Here is a 23,253-nt window from a genome sequence, read left to right as displayed (position 1 = left end):
AGTCAGTGACATTGAAACCTCGATAGAATTGCTTTCTGACAAATACGACACGATTTTGAACAAGTTAGACAAGCAGGACTCTAACATTGTAGCCTTAGAAAGTAGAGTCGAGAGCATAGAGTCAGGAACGTCACCGAGCACGAACGAAGTCAAACGAAAGCTAAATGAACTTGAACAGTACAGTCGCAGGCAAAACATGGAGGTACATGGACTCGCAGAGGAAGCAAATGAAAACCTGCTAAGAAAAATGAATGACCTAGCTTGCAAACTTCAGCTACCCCTGCTTGAAAACAGTAACCTGGACGCACTTCATAGGCTACCAGCACGAAAGTGGAAAAAGTCGATCGGTCTTGCTCGGTTTGCATCTGTCCGACTAAAAGAAGAGTGGATGCGGAACCGCTCACGCCTTGAGGATGAAGCACCTGACCTGAAATTTTTGGACAACCTCACCCCTTTCAATAAGCGCCTTCTTTGGTTAGCGAATGGAAAAGGCAAAGAAAAGAACTATCGCTTTGTATGGCAAAAAAATGGTCACATATTTGTGCGGAAAACCGAGGGCGTCAGTGCAATCCGCATCCGTGATGAAAGTGACTTTGATAAGATGACATGATTTGCTGCATCGGTAGTGAATTTCTACTGTGAATGACAGTCGCAATGGAGAGCAGCCGTTATCACGATGCCAACTCCTTTAGATGTATCAAGATTGCAAAAACTAAATCTGGATGCTTTTCTTTTTATCATCTGAATGCATGTAGCTTAAAGAACAAAGAAGAAGAAGTAGGTACTTTTTTGTCGACATTAGATCATGATTTTGACGTGCTTTCTTTCACTGAAACGTGGTACACTGATTTGAACGATGTTGTCTGCTTTCCGGGTTACAGATGTGAAGCACTGTTCAGTTTGTTTATTTTTTGTTTATTGGTTCAAAGGAAGGGAAAGGCGCAGTAACTGTCACACTTGCTCTGTGGACATCCGAACCGCGCCGTAGGGGAAGGGAGGAAGGTGGGAATGAAAGTGGAAAGAGAGAAAGAGGAGTCGTAGTGGAGGGCTACGGAGTAATTTCGACCACCTGGGGATCTTTAACGTGCGCTGACATCGCACAGCACACGACGCCTCTTCGTTTCGCCTCCATCGAAACGCAGCCGCCGCGGTCGGGTTCGAACCCGGGAACTCCGGCACAGTAGTCGGGCGTCTTACCACTGCACCACCCCGGCGGGGCAAAAACAAAAAAGAGGGCGGTGTAGCTTTGTACATGAAAAACAGTATTCCTTATGAACTGCTCCCGCAATGCACAGTTTTGAGCCCCGCATACGAGTCACTTTTTATTCAGACAGGTGCATTCATCTTTGGCGTAATTTATCGGCCACCTTCTTCGTCCCTTCAAGAGTTTTTTTCATTTTTTCGGCGCGGTATTAGATGATTTTGCCTTGCAAAGTAAACCTGTGGTAATAATGGGTGATTTCAATATTAACATGCTAGAACAGTCACATTCTGTGAATGAATTCGTTGATATAGTATCGGCCAATGGGTTTTATAACATAATCACAAAACCTACCCGCATCACACACTCCAGCGAAACACTTATTGATCTTTGTATAACAAACAGCGATATTCACGGTACAATAGCAGGAGTACTCCTGAGTGACGTCAGTGATCACCTATCAACTTTCTGCTTCATTCAAAGGTCATATAAACAGATCGTCGAACGTACCAATCGACCACTGAATTTCCGGATAATAAGCAAGATCAAAATTGACCATTTTCGTCAACTCGTTTCCTCTATAGACTGGAGCGAATAACTATGCGAGGAGGATCCTAATATTTTGTACGACAGATTTTTGGATAAAATAATAAAGTTGTATGAATGTGCTTTCCCAGTTGTAGCAACAGCCAAATGCAGAAAAGGAAGGAAGCCTTGGATTACGCGAGACCTGCTTAGACGAATCAATGCACGAAATAGACTTTTCAGCCAGTTTACAAAATCGAAAGATTTGTCAGTCCTGAAAGAGTATAGAAAAATTAGAAATAAGTTAGGTGCTGATATAAAAAAGTCTAGAATTAACTATTACGCTCAGAAGTTATCGGATGTTTATTTTGACCCTCAAAAAACCTGGCGTACAGTAAAAGATCTTCTACAGAAACCGGAGAAGAACGTACCAACTCAAATGACAATTGGAGGAACTGAGCTTAATGGTAAAGATCTTGCTAATGAGTTTAACAGGCGCTTTTTGGCACTTGGAGCCTTTCGTGCAACAACGTCCAGAAATACTGGACAATACGTAGAATCTAATGTACAACATAGCCTTTTCCTATATCCCTCAACTCCTTCAGAGGTTAATGACATAATACTTGGCCTCAAAAACAGCTGTTCCTGTGGTTTTGATGGCATTAAGGTAGCACCAATTAAAGCAATTGCTGACTTAATAGTTAATCTACTTTGTCATCTGACAAATCTAATCTTGACAACAGTGTCATCTGACAAATCTAATCTTGACAACAGGTGTTTTCCCCGACAAAATGAAGATAGCAAGAGTGGCTGTTTTGTTTAAAGGCGGGGCTGCAAATATCATCAGTAATTACCGACCTATATCAGTTCTCCCGTTGTTTTCCAAATTAGTAGAGAAAGTGATTAATTTTTTAAAGGAACCAAGATGCGCTGTAAAAAGACAGCCACAGGAAAAAGCCAAGGAGACAGACAGAGCACTCTGTCTGTCTCCTTGGCTTTTTCCTGTGGCTGTCTTTTTATAGCGCATCTTGGTTCCTTTAAAGCAAATCACCAACTCGCCCAAAAAGAAGTTCTTCTAAACTAAAAAGTGATTAATATTAGAATCACTAACTACCTTAATAAACATGAGTTAATCTCTTCTAGCCAATACGGATTTCAAAAAAATAAATCGACTGAATCTGCTTTGCTTAGTATCAAGGAAAAGCTTATCAAAAACATAGAAAATCATCTGTACACATTAGGTGTTTTTCTAGATTTTAGTAAAGCATTCGATTCAATTAAACATGATATACTTCTTAACAAACTGCCATTTTATGGAATACGAGGGGTTCCACTTAAACTATTGCAGAATTACCTTTCATGCCGCTCTCAGTATGTTGTTGTCAATGGTTTCACCTCCGAGTCTGAGTTGATTAAATTTGGGGTTCCCCAAAGGTCAATTTTAGGACCTACCTTGTTTCTTCTGTACATTAACGACATTGTATCTCAACCAGAAACTCCTCCTATCATCCTTTACGCCGACGATACAAGTGTCCCTAACCGCGGTTATCGCAAACCGAGTTTGGCGACCTCAGTTTGCGTCGTTATCCGAGGTTATGGTGGCGTCTGTTGACGGAAGCTGCTCGTCGGCACCCGAGTGCGCGAAGCGTACGAACGTGTCTGCTTCAAAAGTGTACTCGTTTGCCCGTATTGAATAGCCAGTGTCTACTGTGCCGCCCGGCGTCTTCGGTTACGGCCTACAGCCAAGCGTCTGCATGCTGAAGCCCCGTCTTGTGTCTGCAGTCGTTTGCGCGTCTTGGTGCTGAGCGCGGAACGTCAAACAATGCGCGGTCTTAGCTTTATCATGAAAGCGCTCAAGTTCGCAACGCTTTCAGCGCAGGATGCTGCGAGAAGGCTGAGGTACGTTACGCTTACCGCGGCGGTGAAGCGTGCGAGCGCGGCGAACGAGGGCGGGGCGCGCTACCCCCTAGTCGTCGATAGGCATAAATTATTTCTGTCTGAAGTCGCGGCATCGGCGCTTTGCAACTGATCAAAGCTGTCGAAATGGTGTGCTCATGACACTTCCTTATTGTTAATCCTATTCTGCCACCGTAAAATAGCGTTATGATTAACTTGGGCGATGCATTAATCGCATAGCTAGTATAAGCAGAGCGGTGAGCCGCAATGCACCAGCGGCAGCTGGCTCGAGGAGAAACTTGATAGTATTGCGGTTATCGGTCTTTCCAGCAATTTGCCGCTGATCAGTGATCCTCAAGAGAGATTCAAATCTGATATTTGGCTCAGTATTACAGATGCCAATAAATTTAGCACGCTTTATGTCTGACGTCGGCGGTAACGAGCCGCCGTGTGGTTCGCGTACGGTCTGCGGGAGGAGGGGCCAACGCGGCGGTGTTTACGGAGGTCGATGAGGTGCTGCCATCGTGCGGGGCTCGATCGCGCTGTTGACACCTTGTCGGACGGCACTCCGGAAACTAAGTTATAAGTAAGATATTTGTAAATGCTGCTTCGTTCCGCCGAGTAGCGCGTCGCTACGCTTGTACTTTATGGGCAATGGCGCCGTAACCGAGAACTGCAGCCAGCTGTGAAAGCACACCAAAGCGCGATTGGCGGTTAACCGTGGTTAAGTTCGGTAACCTCGGCTAAGCGTAACCGTGGTTAAGCCGGCGGTGTAAAGAAGGCATCAGTCGGAGAAAGTATGTGGCTACTAGCCCAGCTCCTATGTTCTCGTAGCATGAGTGGACGCAGGTGGTGCTCAGGCAGGAGGGCGCCGCGCGGCACCTGGCGAAGCACGCAAAACCATTTAAGGCCCCCGTACGGTCGTTTTTAGAGGCGCTGCGCCCGTCCGCCTTCCGCCAGCTGGCGGACGCGTTCGGCACGGGAGGACATAGGGTGCATACGGTCACTTTTGGGCATCTCTTGGGTGGCGGATTTCGCCAGCGCTCTGATTGGCCCGCCCGGCGTGCGCTGCTTCGAACGTCGAAACCGCATATGGCGGCTGCGGCGCTGGTTTGGGGAAACTTTTCCTCTTCACGGTGGCTCTCGATCGTCGGCTATCAAATTAATTTGCACCCTAGCTGTAGAGTTATTGAGCCCCCGCATATACAGCACAAACAGTATGAACTGACCATTAGTAGAGCGATTAAGTCGCCGGCGATGCAGTCGTCTAGCAACAGCGTAGATGCACGCATGCCCCAGCGGCACCTGCTTTCGCCGTCTACTTGGTGTGTTTATGTTAGTATGAGGAGAAGACTGCACGAATTTTTTAAGTACTCCCGGACGTATACACTGAAAGGTAAAGTGTATATATTCATATCTCCCCTGCCTGTGTTCGCGCATTCACTTCGGTATAGCACTCGCGGCAAAAATGCAGGAGCTGGTCATTTAATGTTTTCATCCGAAATTACAGCCTAAACGCATTTTACAACAAGCCTGTTTTGCTGTGAGAAAATAGACAGCAAAGCATAAACAAACATGCACATCATTTGTAAGATGTACAGAAGCACTATTTTCCGTGCGATTCTCCCCGCCCGGTGGTAGCAATCTCTTAGTGGCGTACATTTCGCCACGTAATCCTCATTTCTGGCTGCAACATACAGCTGTGGTGTTGCATATGAGATGTATTTGCACGCAGAAAATGTGTCTAGGTTCATGAAAGTAACAAATCTTTAAAGTGCATGGAATCATTTGCTATGGTATCCATGCCATAGCAAATGATTCAAGCAGTGCATGTTCAAATTATCTCTAAAATTCAATGTGTTTACTTCTTCAAATACATATAAAATAGCTGCTCAACCAGTTTATTTGTATTCAGTTTGGTTTTCAGCACTATTCATATTTGATTCAGCAGCAAGACTATGCTATTCATAATCAATTTGGTTGGCAAAACTACAATTCGCATGCCCCCCAGTACGTAATACGTTTCTCCATCTCTGTGCTCAGTGCTGCCTATATTAATGAGTGCCTTCATGTCAAGTGCAGCATACACTTTCTTTTCTTGACCTATGCCATTTGGTCTTCCTAGGTTTCATGTGTGTACACTGCTTTTGTCATTTCAGACACTGAAAGTAGCAAATGAAATCTGGCGATTGAGTGTTAACATACAGCACAGCTCAAGCTACTCAGCTGCGGCATGTACTGAAAAGAATTGTTACCAATTGAGACAGCCTTCAACAGCCAAATTTCAAGTGAAATATTTGTACAGTTAGTGTTGAGCACAAATAAACAAGAATTATGGCACAATTGTGCTGCTGCTGAGGAAGAGTCCATAAAGCTTTTGAAACATTGCATGATATGAAATGACTATTCTAAGTACAAATATGTATATATTGGATGTTTTGTGTGGAATGAGTGTTTTATTCTTCTGTTGTAGTTTTATTTCACTGTTTCTCATACTTAAAAACAATACAGCTAAGAGTAAGCACTGAAAAGTCGCATCAATGCACGACAGAGTAATAGTGCATGGCCGGAGCGGTCAGTTGGGATCAAGAAATACTAAGCGCCCACTGCCTTGCATGAGATAAGGATCCCCACTTGTAGAGATAAAATGTCTAGGGGCTAATTGTAAAACAGTGACCAAGTGTAATGGCATGCCACTTAGTTGCCAGGACAGCATGCAGACTTGATGGAATTTTGACTTGTCTGTGAACATGAAATACTATACTTCTATGACTAGTGTACTTACCTACCCGAGTCCTTTGCTTTGTTTACATAACTATCCTGCAAGCCCATACATCAAGTTCATCGTGGAGTGAATACACAGATCCTCAATACAATTCAAAGAACGGAAACCAATTGTAGTGGCATGTAAACACAGTGCAGTTCTCCAAAAGAGTCACGACAAAACTGCACCTTGTGATATCAAATAAAATATCTCCTCTTAGGATTCAATACTCTTCTGAGAAAGAAAACTGTGCTTGGAACTCTGAACTGTCAAATAAAAGAAAAATTGAAGATAGAGAGTGTGTGTGGATGTTAGGAGTCCTTGCGTGTTGTGTTGTGTTGTGTTGGGTTTAATGGCGCATAGGCTACTGAGGCCATCATGCGCCAAACGCAAGGTATGACTCCCTTAAAATGTTAGGCTTCCTTAGGTGCAGTCCTTGGTCAGGCAAGGACCTCCGAGGAACCCAACAAAATAAATCAAGGAGCTCAGCCTTCTTCTCAGAAATGAGAAAGTGGATGAAGTGTATCTTGATATATATTGAGGCGCTGGGTGTGAATTATAGTTTCTTAAGTAGGCCTGCATCTCCTTAAAAGCTAAAAATGTTTGAAATATGCATAAGTGCTTCTTCGCCTAAAATCAATGTTGGGTGGAAAGGGATATGTTCATCGTAAATTCGGGTAAAATATTTTTTCCGCAGTGTTTCTAGGTGTCTGCATGTAAATAATACATGACTGACTGTGAGCTGAGCTCCGCATTTCTCACATAGGGGCTGGACTTCTTTTGTGAGTAAAAAGTTATGAGTAAGGTGTGTGTGTCCAATGCGTAGACGGGCTAAAATCACTTCAGGGAAACGCTCCTGATGTGTACACTACCTCCATTCACCTAGGACGGGTTTTATGAGGTGTAGTTTATTGTTTATTTCCTTGTCCCAAGCCGTCTGCCATTTCGTTCTTAGTTTACTCCGTATGATCCTCATGGAATCTTTGTAAGGAATGTCTATTTGTTTTACTGTACCGTTACGGGCCCGTGCAGCACATTCATCGGCTTTCTCATTCCCCCTGATACCTACATGGCTAGGGACCCAGCAAAATTTGATTTCCTGTCCTTGCTTGTAAGCCTTTATTGCGTTGTTGATGATATTTCCAATTAAGGGCTCCTCTGCATTTTTAGGGTGCAGCGCTGCAATGACACTTAAAGAGTCAGAATATATAACACTGCGTTTAGTAATTTCTTGCAGTACAGCTTCTACGGCTACTAATATGGCATACCCTTCGGCAGTAAAAACTGACGAGCACTGAGGCAATCGCACTGTTTGCTCCGAACTTCCCTGGATTATTGTGCTCCCCACATAATCAGTTGTCTTTGATCCGTCTGTGTAAAAGGCCTTGTATGTTTTGTATTTTTCATCCAGTGAAAGAAACTCTTGTAGTATATGTTCTTGAGGAGTTTGCTTTTTATGTAAGTGTACCAGTGTGAAGTCACACACAGAGGGAAAAATCTTCCATGGTGGAAGTGGATCTGGTCTACTGGCAATATTGGGGAGGGCATCTAGTAAGTCTAATTCTCTGCATTTTTCTTCAAATCGGAGAAGGATTGGTTTGACTGCTCGGGGTTTATTGTTAAATAGAATTCTGGATGGCGATGTGGTAACGATAGGACAACAGAGGTGTTTCGGAAGAGATCTTTTTTTCTGTATGTATGCATACGTAAGCATGGTTCTTCTGTCGGTAAGGTACGGTTCGTTCGTTTCAACATAGAGACTATTGATGGGTGATGTTCTGTAAGCCCCTGTTGAGAGACGGAGGCCTGTGTTCTGTACTGGGTCGAGTCGTTTCAAGTATGATGGTCTGGCTGAGTCGTACACTATGCTTCCATAGTCTAAGCAGGAGCGTACCAGAGAGCGGTAAATTCTAAGAAGACATGTCCTGTCAGAGCCCCATCGTTTTCTTGAGAGCACTTTAAGAATATTTAGGGCTCGAGAAGCTTTCTTTTTTAAGTTATTTATGTGGGGTAAGAATGTCAGTTTTTTATCGAAGATCAGGCCTAAAAATTTGTGTTCTTGCTTTACTGGCAGTGTAGATTCCTGTAAATACAGAGTGGGGTCAGTGTGAAGCCCTCTTTTGAGGAAGAAGAGAATAGCTACTGTCTTTTTGTGGGGAAAATTTAAAACCATTGTTGTCTGCCCACGCCGTGAGTTTGTTTAATGTCATTTGTGTTTGCCTCTCACACACTGGTATGCTGGCGGATGTGCAGGCTATTTGCAGGTCATCAACATATATCGAATACATAATGGACCGTGGGATTATTTTTGCTACAGAACTCATTTTAACAATGAAAAGCGTGGTGCTTAGGATACACCCCTGAGGTACCCCGTTCTCCTGAATGAAAGGTTTGGACATACATGTGCCTAGACGGACACTGAATGAGCGGTTGGCAAGGAAGTCGCTTAAAATGTTCACCATCCTCTCATGGATGCCTGTCTGCCAAGTCACGTAGTATTCCATATCTCCAAGTTTAGTCGTAGGCCTTCTCCAGATCAAAGAATACCGCGAGACAGCTCTGTTTATGTATAAACGCTTCTCTGACTGTATTCTCGAGGCGGACCAGATGATCAGTTGTTGAATGTGCTTTTTTAAAGCCACACTGATGTATGTCAAGTAGTTGTCGTGATTGTAGAACAAAATTTAATCTAATATTTAAAATACTTTCAAGGCAACTTGTCAAAGCTATGGGCCGATAATTGCATGCAGAGGTTGGCGGTTTACCTGGTTTAAGCAATGGGACAATAATGGCTTTTTTCCTGGCTTCTGGCAGCTTCCCTAACACCCATATCTTATTAAAAAATTCAAGGAGTGCTTTAATAGCATTTTCAGAGAGGTGTGCTAACATTTCGTATTGCACCTCATCAGCCCCTGGGGCAGTCTGCTTTCCGGCAGAGAGTACTGTGTGTATTTCTTGGAGCGTATTTAAACTATTATATTTTTAATTTCTCTTGCCACTTGTGGGAAGTCTTTGTCTTTCAGCCACATTTTTGTACCTTAAGAAAGTGTCAGTGTAGTGTGAGGAGCTAGATACTGCAGAAAAATGCTTCCTAATATGTCTGCCTGTTCTTCTAGAGTCGATTGAGTATCGGGGGCTGTCAATATGGGAATAGTAAATGAGGAGTAGCTTTCGTCTAGTTTGTGAACTTGCTCCCACATTTTTTTGGACTTCATCGAACTATTTATTGACGTCACATACCTATGCCACGATTCTTTTTCAGCCTTTCGACGAATAAATCGTGCTTCTGCTCTTGCCTTTTTAAATGCTATAAGGTTTCCTTGGGTTGGGTACCTGCGGAAAGTTCCCCAGGGCTTATTTTGTTTCTTTTTTTGCATCCCGGCATTATTGCGTGTACCAGGCTTTGTTACTGCGATGCACAACTTTCGAAGACTGTGGAATAGCTAGTTTTGCGGCACGTATTATGCAGTTAGTAAACCTTTCATTCAATTCATCTACAGTGAGCTCCTCTGAAAAAACTTCTTCCAGATTGGCTTTGGACTGGAAAAGTGGCCAGTCGGCTAAATGGAGCTTCCATCGTCGCGGTTTGCTTGGGGTGACTTTTGGTGATGATGACATGCGGATTAGTACTGGTAGGTGATCACTCCCATATGGATTCTCTAAAACTTCCCATTTAAAATCATTAAAGAGAGAAGGTGAAGAAAATGACAGGTCTAAACACTCATCTTTCCCGTGCTCGGAGAGCAGTAGGTCGGTTTACCCGCGTTTAGTAAGCAAATGTTGTTAGATAGAATAAAATCTTTAATAATTAGGCCACGCGCATCAATTTTTTCGCTTCCCCAGAAAGGAGAATGTGCATTAAAATCACCAACTACCACATAAGGTTCCGGTAGTTGATTTATAAGGTTTTCTAAGTCATTGAGAGCTATTTTTCGATGTGGCTCAACATACACGCAGCACACAGTGATTCTTTTAAATGTAAGCAAGGTGGCTGCCACTGCTTCAAACTGAGTGTCAAGTTTGTATTCACTAGCTGCAATATCATTCCTTACAATGATAGCAACACCACCCGAGAGCCTGCTAACGTGCTCTCGGTCGCGGCGAAAAACTTTATATTTTTAGTATGTTTTTACGCTGCGCACCGAGATTGGTTTCCTGAACGCATAGCGCTGCGGGTAAGAATGAAACAAGAATGTCTTTTATATCGCTGTAGTTTCTTAAAAGTCCTCTACAGTTCCAATGGACTAAGAACGCCATTTTATATGAGGAAGGTAGAGAGACTAAGTTTTTTCTGGCCCGGTGATTCGGGCCTTTTCTTTTCTAGTTCGCTCCAAGGAGCTCCGTCGCCGGTCAGATGTTGACGGCCCCGGACGGTCGTCGTTTGTTGTGTCCATTGCGTCCTCGGACGTGCTGGACGATTGTGCAGACTGCACAGACACATTTGTGGTAGATCTCGCCGTTACTGGAGAGACCTTGGGGCCAGCTGGCCTAGAGGCCTGCGCAGCCTGCTTTGGGGGTGGTGGAGCATCCCCAGCTACTTCCACTGGGGACGTAGAGGTCCCTGCCTTAGGTGCACCGTGTGTCACCTGGGCAGGTTCCAAGGACTGCTGTGACGCCGCCCCCTTTTGCGTCACAACAGAATAAGTTGGGGTGTGAGTGGACGTGAGTTTCTTACGTGCTTCCCTGTAAGTGAGGTTTTCTTTGACTTTTAGTGTGATGATATCTTTCTCTTGTTTCCATGTTGGACAGGTTCGTGAGTAAGCCGCGTGGCTGCCCTCACAGTTGATGCAAAGATGCGTTTCAAATTCACAGTTCTCAGCGGGATACTCGTGGCAGGCACACTTCTCACATGTAAGTTGGCTTCGGCAAGTCTGTGAGCCGTGGCCATACCTTTGGCATTTGAAACAGCGACGCGGGTTAGGTATGTACGGTTTCAGTTTTATCTTCGTGTACCCTACCTCCACAGCCTCGGGCAGTGGGCTCGATTCGAAGGTAAGGACTAAGTGCCTGGTCGGTATCTCTTTGTTATCCCGTCTGATTTTAATTCTGAACACATTGATGACATTTTGTTCTCTTAGTCCTTCAAGGAGTTCTTCTTCACTTAGGTACTTTAGGTCGTCATCTGAAATGACTCCATTCGCGATGTTTAGAGAGCGTTGTTTGGTGACATTAACTGGACATTCCCCAAAGCTGGTTACTGTTGGGAGTTTTTCATTCTGATGGTACATAATTTCCAAGAGAAGGTCGCTATTTGGAGGTTTTTGACATTGTATCCTTGGCCTATTGCTTCAGTCAATGTCTTGGTCACGACAAAAGGAGATATTTGCCTAGCCGTTTTTTGAGGGTCTTCACTGTGCACCACGTGGAAGCGTTGGAATCTGTTTGAAAGAATTTTGCAGTTTCATCGGTCCGTCCCCTTTTTCGGGAACGATCATTGGAGAGCAAAGAAGAAGCCATACAGTAAGTTTTTGTTCAACCGGAGTGGCGGCCACCCACCATGGAGCCCAACGAGGGGACGGGACAGGAACTCGCAAAGCAGTCCTGCCCACGCCAGCCGTACACCCCGACTATAACCAAATATGGCATAACGAAGGGTGGTTAGCCACACAAGGTTAACCCTAGCCGCCAGGAAAAGAAGGAAAAAACAAGAAGGGAATCGAGGACAGGAGAGTTGCGAGAAAGGAGATAGGAAAGCGAAAGATGGAGGGGAGGCCAGGAAAAGGTGACTGCCGATTTCCCCTGGTCGGGTCAGGCCAGAGGTGCCGTCTACGGGAAGCAGGGGCCAAAGTGGTGTGTTGCCTCCGCCGAGGGGCCTTAAAGGTCCGAACACTCGGCATCGGCTCAACCACCAGGATCCCCTTTTCCCCGGACACGGCGATGCCACGCACGGCTAAGCGTGGGTGCTGGGGTCCGTGGTGTCGCACACTACACCAAACATCTGCTTTAGCAGATGCCCCCTGCGGGAGGAGTCCTTGCCACGGGAGGCTAAATGCCTTTCAAACCCAGATGTTTTATACTCGGTGGCTCGTGTAACAAGTAACGAATGCTAAGACTGAGAGGCAAGGAAAGCCGCACTGAACTGCAAGATGTTTACTATGTCAATATTATAATTGCATATAGTGAGAAAGCTGCCGGATAATCTTGTCAATCCAAGAAAAATGCTTTTATTTACTGTTTACAATCACCTGGCCTGTTTGAGACGGATTAAAATAATGCTGGCGATGCCCACCATCGAACCGTTTGAAATTATGGTTACATTTTGTATACTTACTTATTCCCTTAATCAACTGAAACTGGCAATGCTTTTTTTCCCTAAATGCTACCTATGCTTGAAAACCCATCTAATGTAGCTTTGTGTTTTGGATTGCTCATTTCACTGAAGTTTGTGTATTTACGGGCACATATGGAGGCTTCTGGGTCATTTTACAATATCACCAAGCCGCAGGTGTACCGTAAAGAACACATTTCATGCTATGGCCAACCGCTGCAGGACCCTTCATCAGGGAGTCTGTCTCTACAAAAGCATTGAATGTAAATGTATGGACCAGTGAGGCTTTACATAACTGTCAGAGGATGCATGCATATGCAATAGTCATTCGCAACTCATCCAGATGTGCCATTTAGTAACTCAAATAGCATCTGCCTTGCAATGGAAACATGCCACTAGGATGCTACACGTGCCGACCATTTTATGCTTGTAGTACTTGCTGTAATGCTAGTTGGTTCACACTGACCATTGGAGCGCCGCAAGGACATGATCACAGGAAAAGAAAATGGGAAGAAAGAGCGCCTTTCAATCCCGCTTCTTTACCTGTGATCGTGCTCTTGTGCCGTTTTATTGATCATGTTATACTGGGTTACTATTTCTTGAATGCGTAACAGCGCCCTCGTTTCACTGCCACTGGAAGGTTCTAGTCTGTGCTTCGTTCAATAGCCCTGGTTTTAGATCGCCCCACCAGATTCTGCTCGCCTGAAGAGCTCATGCTGCATGATACGTCATCCTGTCCCGTGTTAGAGGCGTGTAGGTTTGTATATGCATTCCTGATTCTATAATTTTTTTTTTGCCTGTGTTTCAATGGGTTACTTTTTAGATGTTTCTAGGATCATGCACAAATTCCTGTGAAGCTTTTGGATTCGTTCCTACCTGCGCTGTAGTGTGTTCATTTCCTTCTCTGCCATTGTCATTTCCCTTCATTCACTCTCCAGGCCTTTGGGCTACGTCGAATAACATTGGCCAGCACTACTGCTTCTTGTGCGCCATGTTTTTGCGCTTTTCGTTTCCACTTTGTTCCCCTTAAAGCTGGATAGAAACTAGTCCATGCAGTTTCACACTTGGGAGAACTTGTCTGCTTCAATGCATAGTCCCCAAGTAGATGAGAGGGGGGGGGGGGTACTGTTGTATTGCAGCAGTGATACACAGCGATATGCACAACATATAATAGTGATTATCGCACCTTGTACACTAGCAGACAATGCTGTTTCGCCTTTGCGCAGTGTGGATAACCATATTGCTGGGTTCTTCTCTATCACAAATTGAATAAATAGATAAGTTGGCAAAGCACTGCTCTTGCTCATTCATTGCAATTGTGTTTTCTTCACGCATGCAGTCTTGTACTGTAATCTCACTTCTTCACACTTGTGCAGTGTTGCCTGTGGAGACAGGCTCTGTGGAATTTTCCATACAAAGGGGTCCTTGCAATGGGTGTATACAGTGACAGCTTCATTTTGGGGGGACATTATAAAAATAGCCAGTGAACTCAACAGGGAAAGAGAAGTACATTGCTCTAAGAGGACACATAACATGCTGTAAGGTGCTGTGTTCCAGAGTCGTGAAGCGCACTAAGCTTTCGGTCAGTCCGTGATTGCTAATTAGGTACATACTGACGGAACTGCATGCATTTTCACTTCACAACCACATCTGTGGAGTACTTAGAAGCACTCCAGTGATTTTAGGTGCGTGTAACATGGCTTTTTGGAGATTTCAGGCTGTTTATGTTGCCTGATAGTAATGCTGCACTGCTCTGGTTGAAGCCAGGAAATTAAAAAAAGCAAAGGATACTTTACCCAAATTTCTGCATGCTATACCATGAACAAAAAATGAATGTTGCCTGTCTGTAGCAGCAAGCTTAAGCTGTTATATGTATACTCCCAGTTGTAGCATCTCGCTTTGTTACCAGTATAGTCATATTTGAAGCCAGAAAATAAATGTTTATCCTCCTCATTCTGGTTCTCCTCAACATTTGGTTCTTGCCAAGTAATTTCCATTTTTTTGCTAAACTAAGCAGCAGCATTTAACATTCTCAAGAAGCATCTGTTTATGCAGCTTAAGGCAATGCAAGGTAATGTGGTTGTGCGACGGGATTTTACCGGAATTATCATGCTGTAGAGGGTTGACACTATCGAACCTTCACGGTTTAGTCTCAAGGAAACTTTTTTGAAAATTCATCTTGTTCAGTTGCTACTCATTATTTGAATTCGTCTTCCCCTCAGTGTGATCAAGGGCCCTGCCCTGATAAAAGTGCGCAAGTACCTGTATATAGTTGTACCATTGCAGCTGGAAGAATGTTTAGCCAGGTTGAAAATTCCTTCCAGATTGTAATTTTTTTTTTCATTTTGCGCCATAATATTTCCCAATTCATTTCAGTCTTATAATGGGCCTCACCATCTTTCTTATCAATTCATTTGGTGGCATCTTGCTCTGTTGGGCCAAGGGTAGAATGACAGAAAGAAGTTGATTACACGGCATGTGCTCTATTGGGACACGAATCTCGCCTCTTGTTTTTGGCTCAGCGCCAAACCCTTGGTACCCATCCTAGATATGTACGCTTTCCAGAGAGACAAAAAAATTAACAGTTTTGTCGGCACACCATCATGATGCCCAGCACCCACAACATAACGATTAATCCGAACAAAACGCGGCACAGACAAGACAGGCTTGCTATAATCTAGCTATAAATGCGAGAATTATAATTAATGAAGAATAAAGCCATTGTGTGGTACGGATGCTTCTGTAGTCATATCAGAAAGCAGACAGTGGAGATCATTTCATTAATACAAAACAGTTTCCAGAAAGGTCACATTGCACCCAAGACTGTTTTCAGGCCAAGTACACACGAGCCACAATCAATATTTATGATGGACAGGTTGCAGGGAAAAAGCCGTGCATGCATGGTCACTACAGGGGAAAGAACAAACGCGACTACCTGCACAGATAGAACTTTATTTAAGCATTCAGAACGCAAGATATGTGTAGTGAGCTTTTTAAACAAATCAAATACTTGTAGGCAATTTCAACCACGAAAAAAATTAAGTAAAAATTAAAAAAAAAATGAATGAATGAGTGCAGGAAATCTGCAGTAAATAATCGGTGCATGTTATTGCCATTACGAAAAGAATTTTTGTTTGTCCGTTCATAAGACAATGAGAGTGCAAACGCTTATGAGATGCTATTTTCTGCATACACCTTTGGTTTTTCATTGTAATGCACTTGAAAGATCCGTATAACCCGTGCTATGGTCTTTCCAGTTGTGATGTATGGATGCGAGAGTTGGACTGTGAAAAAGGCTGACCGCCGAAGAATTGACGCGTTTGAATTGTGGTGCTGGCGAAGACTCTTAAGAGTTCCTTGGACTGCCAGAAGATCAAATCAGTCGATATTGTCGACCATAAACCCTGACTGCTCATTGGAGGGTCAAATTCTAAAGTTAAAGCTCAGCTACTTTGGTCATCTGATGAGAAGAGAGGAGTCGCTGGAGAAAGATTTGATGTTGGGAAAGGTTGAGGGTCGCCGGAGAAGGGGTAGGCAGCGAACGCGATGGTTAGATGGCATTCTCGAGGCATTGCAGATGAAGCTATGTGATGTTAAGAAGATAGTGAGAGACCGGAAAGCGTGGCGTGACATGGTCCATAGGGTCACGAAGAGTCGGACACGACTGAACGCCTGAACTGAACTGAAGACAATGAGGGAAATGTATATTGCAAAACAATGCCGCTGGTCAGCGGTTCACAGAACTTCACGTGACGTCTGAAGTGCTTACATGTGCAAACTGCCTGTCTTGAGAGTACAAACGCTTATGAGATGCTATTTTCTGCATACACCTTTGGTTTTTCATTGTAATGCACTTGAAAGAACTGTTGTAGCAGCCCATTTTTTAGTAAACTCAGTCTGAAATTACCTGCTCCTTCTTATACCTCTGCGATGCGAACACTTGTGATCCTCATTGAGGTTTTCAGGAAGCATTGAAGCATCCGGTGCTGCACGGCCGTTTGGAATGACCGCTGATAAGCTTCCTTCGTGTGCGTTAGGTGACATCAAAGGTGGCAACGCCCGCTCTCTGATGTGCTTCAAAACTCAAGAGCGCTCAGAAACAGCTTCGATCCAAGCAGGCTCGGGCACGATTGCACGAGTTGAATGCAGATCGAGTTGAATGAGGATCGAAAGTGTTCGTGTGACCGTGTTATATACCTTCTACTCATTAATTTCTGCTGTGAATATCCCTAAAATCTTTACTCCTTGAGTCATACTTGAGACTACCAGCATTCATCACTCTCATGAAGTGTTAGTGCATACAGCTTAAGGCATGCCAGATGTAAAGATTTAAAGATTTGCTTTGTGCCATGTATTTGCACCCCAAGGTTTACACTATGCTCTGTGAGTCGCATGATAAAGCTGAATGCATGGAGCCCTATACACTTTCGTGCAGGGTGGTTTTCTACTGAGATCTTGCTTGCAGGTGCTCTTACGCTTTATTATTGTGACTCACAGTGCGAGTTTTATTATGAGAATATTATGAGGGCTGTCCTGCACAATGTGCAAAAAACTTCCATCCTTCTACCCTTATACTGCTCCAATGAGGAAACTGAATAACACATAAGATGGCATTTCATTTCAGATTGTGTCTGTACTTTTCTTCCTGTACCATACAACACTGCCCAATCTATTACACTTGTTCTAAAAAATCTTACCTTCTTAGCTTTCTCAGCCATTTCTACGGTAATCGTTCCAATCACAGAACAAGAATGTTTTTTTTTCTCGGCACTAAAACTTGGTTACAAGCCAGCCGTGGTTGCGTGCCCACACTTCATACCTATATATAAAGAGGCCAAGAACACTAACAACAATGCTGTCTGCGCACAGTTGTAATGAGAGCATTCTGAGTACAACGATTAATCCCAATAAACACATCAGTCAAGACGTCACATGAAGCAACGATAACAAGCAACCATCGCAAACATACTTCACGAAGCATCAAGCAGCAGATTGGTGCCGACTTCCCGAGGCGTCTCCGTACAGCCAAAATCGTTTCGCGCACGTAAAACACAGTTTTCAGTAAGGGCACTTCACATCCACGGCAGTTCTGAAGCACAGCACATACACGAAACACGATTGATATCAGTGATCGGCACGTAACACGAACAACATCGTATACTCGCGATCGCTGCACGCAGACGAATGAATGCGACTGGCACAGCTCAAAATTCATATCAACATTCGGAAAACAAAGCGTGCGCAGTGAGCTTTTCACTCGTAACAGATATACTTGCAGGCGATTTCACCAACTTGGCAAAACAGCAGTCGTTCCGAACGATTCACTTTAGCTACACTCCCACTAATTGTCGCTGCTATGAAACTGTCTACGCGCACAGGGAATTAATTCACTGCAGGGAGCTGCTTCTTAATGCTGTCCGTGAAAATCCTGCAGCAATCTTAAACGGCTCTAAATAAACACGTCGAGGCACCGCAACTGTGTAGCAGTAGTACATCTTCCGTAGGCTTGTCGGCCACTCGTCAACTCGGTGCAGGCCAACTCAACCGGGTTAACCGTCACTCGATGCTTGTGCACATGGCAAGGCAAACTTCCAAGTCGCTTTGAATAATCGTAATAAACGAGCAATAGCGACATGAAGTATATCTTTCATCGACAGGCACCGTCCACCTAGGCCTTGTTTCGCCTACGCTCGGTCGGCGGCCATCTTTGAAAAAGTAGGAGGAGCTCGCGACGCGCCCCCGAGAACGCATGCGACAAAAGTTGAAGTCGGCGAACTCTGTGCGGCAGCCGGGCGGAGGACGCATGCCTCCGTCCGCCCTATTGCTGGACCTGGCGGATGCGCCCTCGAGCGGACGGGCGCAGCGCCCAAATAGTGACCGTACAGTGGCCTTTCGGATGACCAGCGTTACGAGCTGAGTGACAGTTAGTGACGTGGTGAATACCAGCTTGCACGCGCTGTCTCAACCCTCCGTCGCAGGTGATGCACGCATTCACGCTGGCACCCGATGGAATGCTGTGGCGAGCGCCTAACAATAGCACTGCGCTCGTCACGACAGGCGAGCCACGGCAGGACCGCTGACCTCTTTTTTTTCCTTTTTGTGTACACCGGGTTCAGCGCGCTGTCTCGAGCTCGCAGTCGCAGGTGAGACGCTCGTTCACGCAAGCACCCGATGGAATGTGGTGGCGGGGACTAACAAAAGCTGTTCACTCGTGAGAACAGCCCAGCTGTGCCTGGACCACTGACCACTCTTTTTTATTTTCATTTTTTTTTTTGTAACAAGAATACTCATTGACTGGAACGGTTCAACCGGCCAGGTGTACCGCGGAATATAGGAAGGACATGCCCCTAGGAGTTTTGCTTTCCCTTTCTTTTTTTTTTCCAGTGTGACAGAAGGTTTAGTTCTCTTTAAGTTGAAGGGGGAGCTGGACGTCGGAACCAACCAATCAGGTTGATGTTTGTTGTGATTGGACGTCGTGTAAATTAGGGCTTGACCGTAAGGGGTAAAACCGAGCCCGATGACCCAGTTCGGCGTTCTGGGCTAGGTTTAGATGCTGTACTTCTTCGGCTATGCCGAGGTGGAAATATTTGCCAGTTAGCCAGTTCCACCTTGCAACTATGTTTTAAATGTTGTTGTAAATATTGTGTATATAAATATTCAGGTATTCTCTCAAGCTCCTGTCTTCAAGTCTTCTCAACATACCGCCTCCGACGAGGCGCCTGTGGCGCAAGGAAACCCCGCTGCAACTCGTACACCGTCTCTGACGGCGCACCCCTGGTGCATAAGGTAAAAAGAACGAACTACGGAACTTTACTCTGGTATCTTTCGTTCTTGCTGATGTAAGTTCTTAGGAAGAACGAAATTTTCAGTTCTGCCAGGATATCGGACATGATATATAATGATTGCTACAAATGTACACTTACCAGAACGTAATTTACAACGGGAGTCACGAGGCTCGTCTGACATAGATAGAAGAAATATGCGCTAGAGTCATGTGGCGACGTTGAAAGCTTAAGCGACATTTAGAAAGCTGTGATATACGTGACAGTTTACTGTCTGCTGATGGGGGAGATCCGCTTTCAATTGATCTTGGAACGAAGAATGGATGCATGCGCATAAAAATGTTATGTGCTAAATTAATTTCCGCCTTGGACGTTGGCAACTGAATGGCTGAAAGAAAAAGGGTTTTAAAACAACAATAGAAGCACGGAATTAAAAAAAAAAGCATAAAGAATGCAAAAGAACAAGGTATACAGCAAAATAAAAAAAAATGTGAAGGAATAAATGCATTGTGCTCTCTCAAACAGTTTCAGCATGAGAAATATTGAATGTTATAGAGAACATCTGTCGCAGCAGCCAAATGATATCCTCTCGCTTTAATATTTTAGGGTTTAGAGGCAAAAAATATGTAATATGTTGCTTGAAGATCAAAGCAGAAATCTGGGCTAGTTGGTGTGTCATCACTAGCGCAAACTAGCGCAAATAACACAGACACAGACATAGAAGACCGTACGAGCGCTAAACATCAACTGAGGATTTACTTGCAATAGAGAGAACATAAACGCACTTGGTGGCACGTGCGCACTGTAGTCAAAACCAACGACCAAACTCTAATAAAAAGGGGCAAACTATTCTTTAGGTACACTTTTTCTTTGTCGGAAAGAGTGATAGAAGGCGCACTGACACACTTATCGCCTTCCCTGTAAATGTGATATTTTTCACATATCTCACGCCCTAACCTTCTGCCTTCCCTACCAAGCACACACCCGCAACGCTTACAATGATTGGTCAAATGCACCCCTTCCTCCCCCCCCCCCCCCGCTAATGAATCCAAATGAATCCATCAGCTAACAGTGCTTTCATAATCGATCATTAAGGCAGCGACCAGACTGCCCCACGTATCATCTACCGCAGGAGAGAGGTATGCGGTAAACGACGCCGGAAATGCAAGATACAAACTTATGCTCGTGTTTTTTGCCACGGGGCACATCTGCTAGTCGTACCAGCCACGCAAAAAAAGGAAATTTTGGCGTATAATTTTGCACATTCCAAATTGGTTAAACGGGGCATTGCAAAATGTTGCCTGCGTGGTGCACTTGAAGGGTCATGTGAGCATAGAATTGAGGACAGTTTACAGACTCAAAAGCACCGGTTGCAGAAGGCTTCTGCAAGCGGGTCAATCCGTCCATGCCCGAGCCCGAAAGAGTCACACATGTTCTAAAAGATCTCACTCATGATGCGTACTATATGATGTCGGCCAGGGACCCTACTTCCGTGTCCGACATATAACCGTGTGCCAGAGGTTTGACGAGCTACGAAAGCAACGCGCTTCTAGGCGGCGGTCTGCAGCACCTGCCGGCATTGCTGGCTTGGCACTAGCTTCGTCATCTGCGGAACAGTCTCAATTTATGCTGAATATCCAAGACTTCAACCGCGAAGAAGTTGCACGCCAGCTGTCCCTCCTCCATCCAGTTCAGCCGACCGTCTGCACTTCGCAATTAGCGTCGGCCAACGCGCCATCCATCTCGCCGGCTATCCGCCAAGTTATCGAGGAGAAAGTCGCCGAAGCGCTGCCTTCTAGTGTTCCCATTGCTCCTGTGCAAGCCCCACTCAGTTACGCTCAAGTAACCGCTGGAACGCGCGGTCCGCTTCCTACATCGTTTTACCAGAACGGCCCTACATTTTGCGCTCAGTCTCCGATCCCTCGACCTCGACGCCGCATTAGGAACCCATGGCGAACCACCGACAATCGCCCAGTTTGCTATGCTTGTGGGCTCCCGGGTCACGTCGCTCGCCTTTGCCGTCAGCGCCCGCTATATACTGAGAACGCAGTCAGTCAGTATCACTACGATCCCGAGCCACCCATGAGCAACGTCTCTTCTGGATCGCCTCCACCTCAGACTCAGTACTCGACACGCCGTTCGCATTCGCCTCGCCGACGTTCCATGTCGCCGATGCTCCGGCAACAGGGCTCTACGCAAAGGGAAAACTAAATGCCGCAGTTCCGGAGGCAATAACTGCGCGTTTGGCGAACTCGTTAAGTCCTCCGCCTTCTCACGCAAGCATCATTGAAGTGTTCACAGAAGGTTTTCCCGTTCTTGCGCTGGTGGATACAGGTGCTGCCGTTCCCGTAATTAGTGATGCCCTTTCGCCGCAAAATTCGCAAGGTCACAACGCCGCTTTCTGCCTTTTCGCTTCGTACGTAAATAATAATAATAATAATAATAATAATGTGAGGCAGAAGAACGCACCAGCAAATTCACCTTTTTACTTCAGGTAGGCCGAAGCAGCAGCTACCGACTAGCCACAGCTTAGCAACACTTCGTCTTCTTCGCACGACCCGAAGACCGATGATGATTACGCTGAGATGAAGATGAAGGTCACTCACAGTGCTTACAACATTCCCCCTCTCGAACGAAAGCGACCATCCTGGTCGCAAATTAAATCTTAAGGTCGGCGGTTAAAGGGTTTCAAGCGCGACACGTGCACAATCTCGGTGCCGCGACACCGGCGATCGCGAACAGGCGATGCAGGTGTGATGAGATAGTTTACAGGGGAAGTTTGTTCCAGAACCGTGTACGGGCCAATAAAACGGCTCAGAAACTTTTCACACAGGCCGGGGATGCGAGTAGGTGTCCAGAGTAGCACTTCGTCTCCAGGGCGGAAAGACACTGAGCGATGAGTCGCATCATACGTGCTTTTCCTGGAAGCTTGAGTGGCTTCAGTTTGAAGGCGGGCACGATCACGGCAGTGGGCGATACGAGACACGAACTGTTCGTGGGAAGGCGCGGCAGAAGGAGTAGAAGCTGTGAAGAAAGATGCTTCGAGGGAGAAGGTAGGATGGCGGGCATAAACAAGAAAAAACGGAGAGTAGGTGGTGGTTCGTTGAACGGCAGTGTTGTAGGCGAAGGTTACAAAGGGGAGTAAAGAGTCCCAGTTGTTGTGCTGAGGGTGAATGTAGGTGGATAGCATATCAGAAAGGGTGCGATGAAAGCGTTCCGTGAGGCCATTGGTCTGAGGGTGGTAAGGAGATGTAGTTTTATGCACCGTGCCTGAAGCATGAAGCACTGCGGCGAGGACGGTGGAGAGGAACGACTTGCCACGATCGCTAAGGAGGAGGCGAGGGGCGCCGTGGCGAAGAAGTATGGTGTGGAGGAAGAAGTTGGCGATTTCGGAAGCGGAGCCGGAAGGAAGTGCTGCGGTTTCAGCGTATCGGGTGAGGTGGTCAACGGCAGTAACGACCCAGCGGTTGCCAGCTGGAGTCAAGGGCAGGGGTCCATACAAGTCGATTCCGACGACTTCGAAAGGTGTGGAAGGACATGGGAGAGGTTGCAAGAGACCGGCAGGAGGCGACGTAGACCGCTTGCGTCGTTGACAAGGGATGCAAGACGCTACGTATTTTAATACTGAGGTTGAAAGGCCAGGCCAGAAGAAACGACGTTTGATGCGGTCGTAGGTTTTGTGGTACCCAAGGTGACCTGCGGTGGGGTCGTCGTGAAAGGCTTGTAGAACTTGAGGACGCAGGGAAGAAGGAATTACGGGAACCCATGTGTGGCCCAGTGGGCTGTAGTTGTGCCAAAATAATGTGCCATCCTGTAA

This window comes from Amblyomma maculatum, chromosome 11 (genome assembly GCF_055883805.1).
Source record: "Amblyomma maculatum isolate TAMU_Amacu chromosome 11, ASM5588380v1, whole genome shotgun sequence".
NCBI lineage: Eukaryota > Metazoa > Arthropoda > Arachnida > Ixodida > Ixodidae > Amblyomma > Amblyomma maculatum.
The sequence above is the reverse complement of the archived record's forward strand: the minus strand, read 5'-3'. Positions refer to the sequence as shown.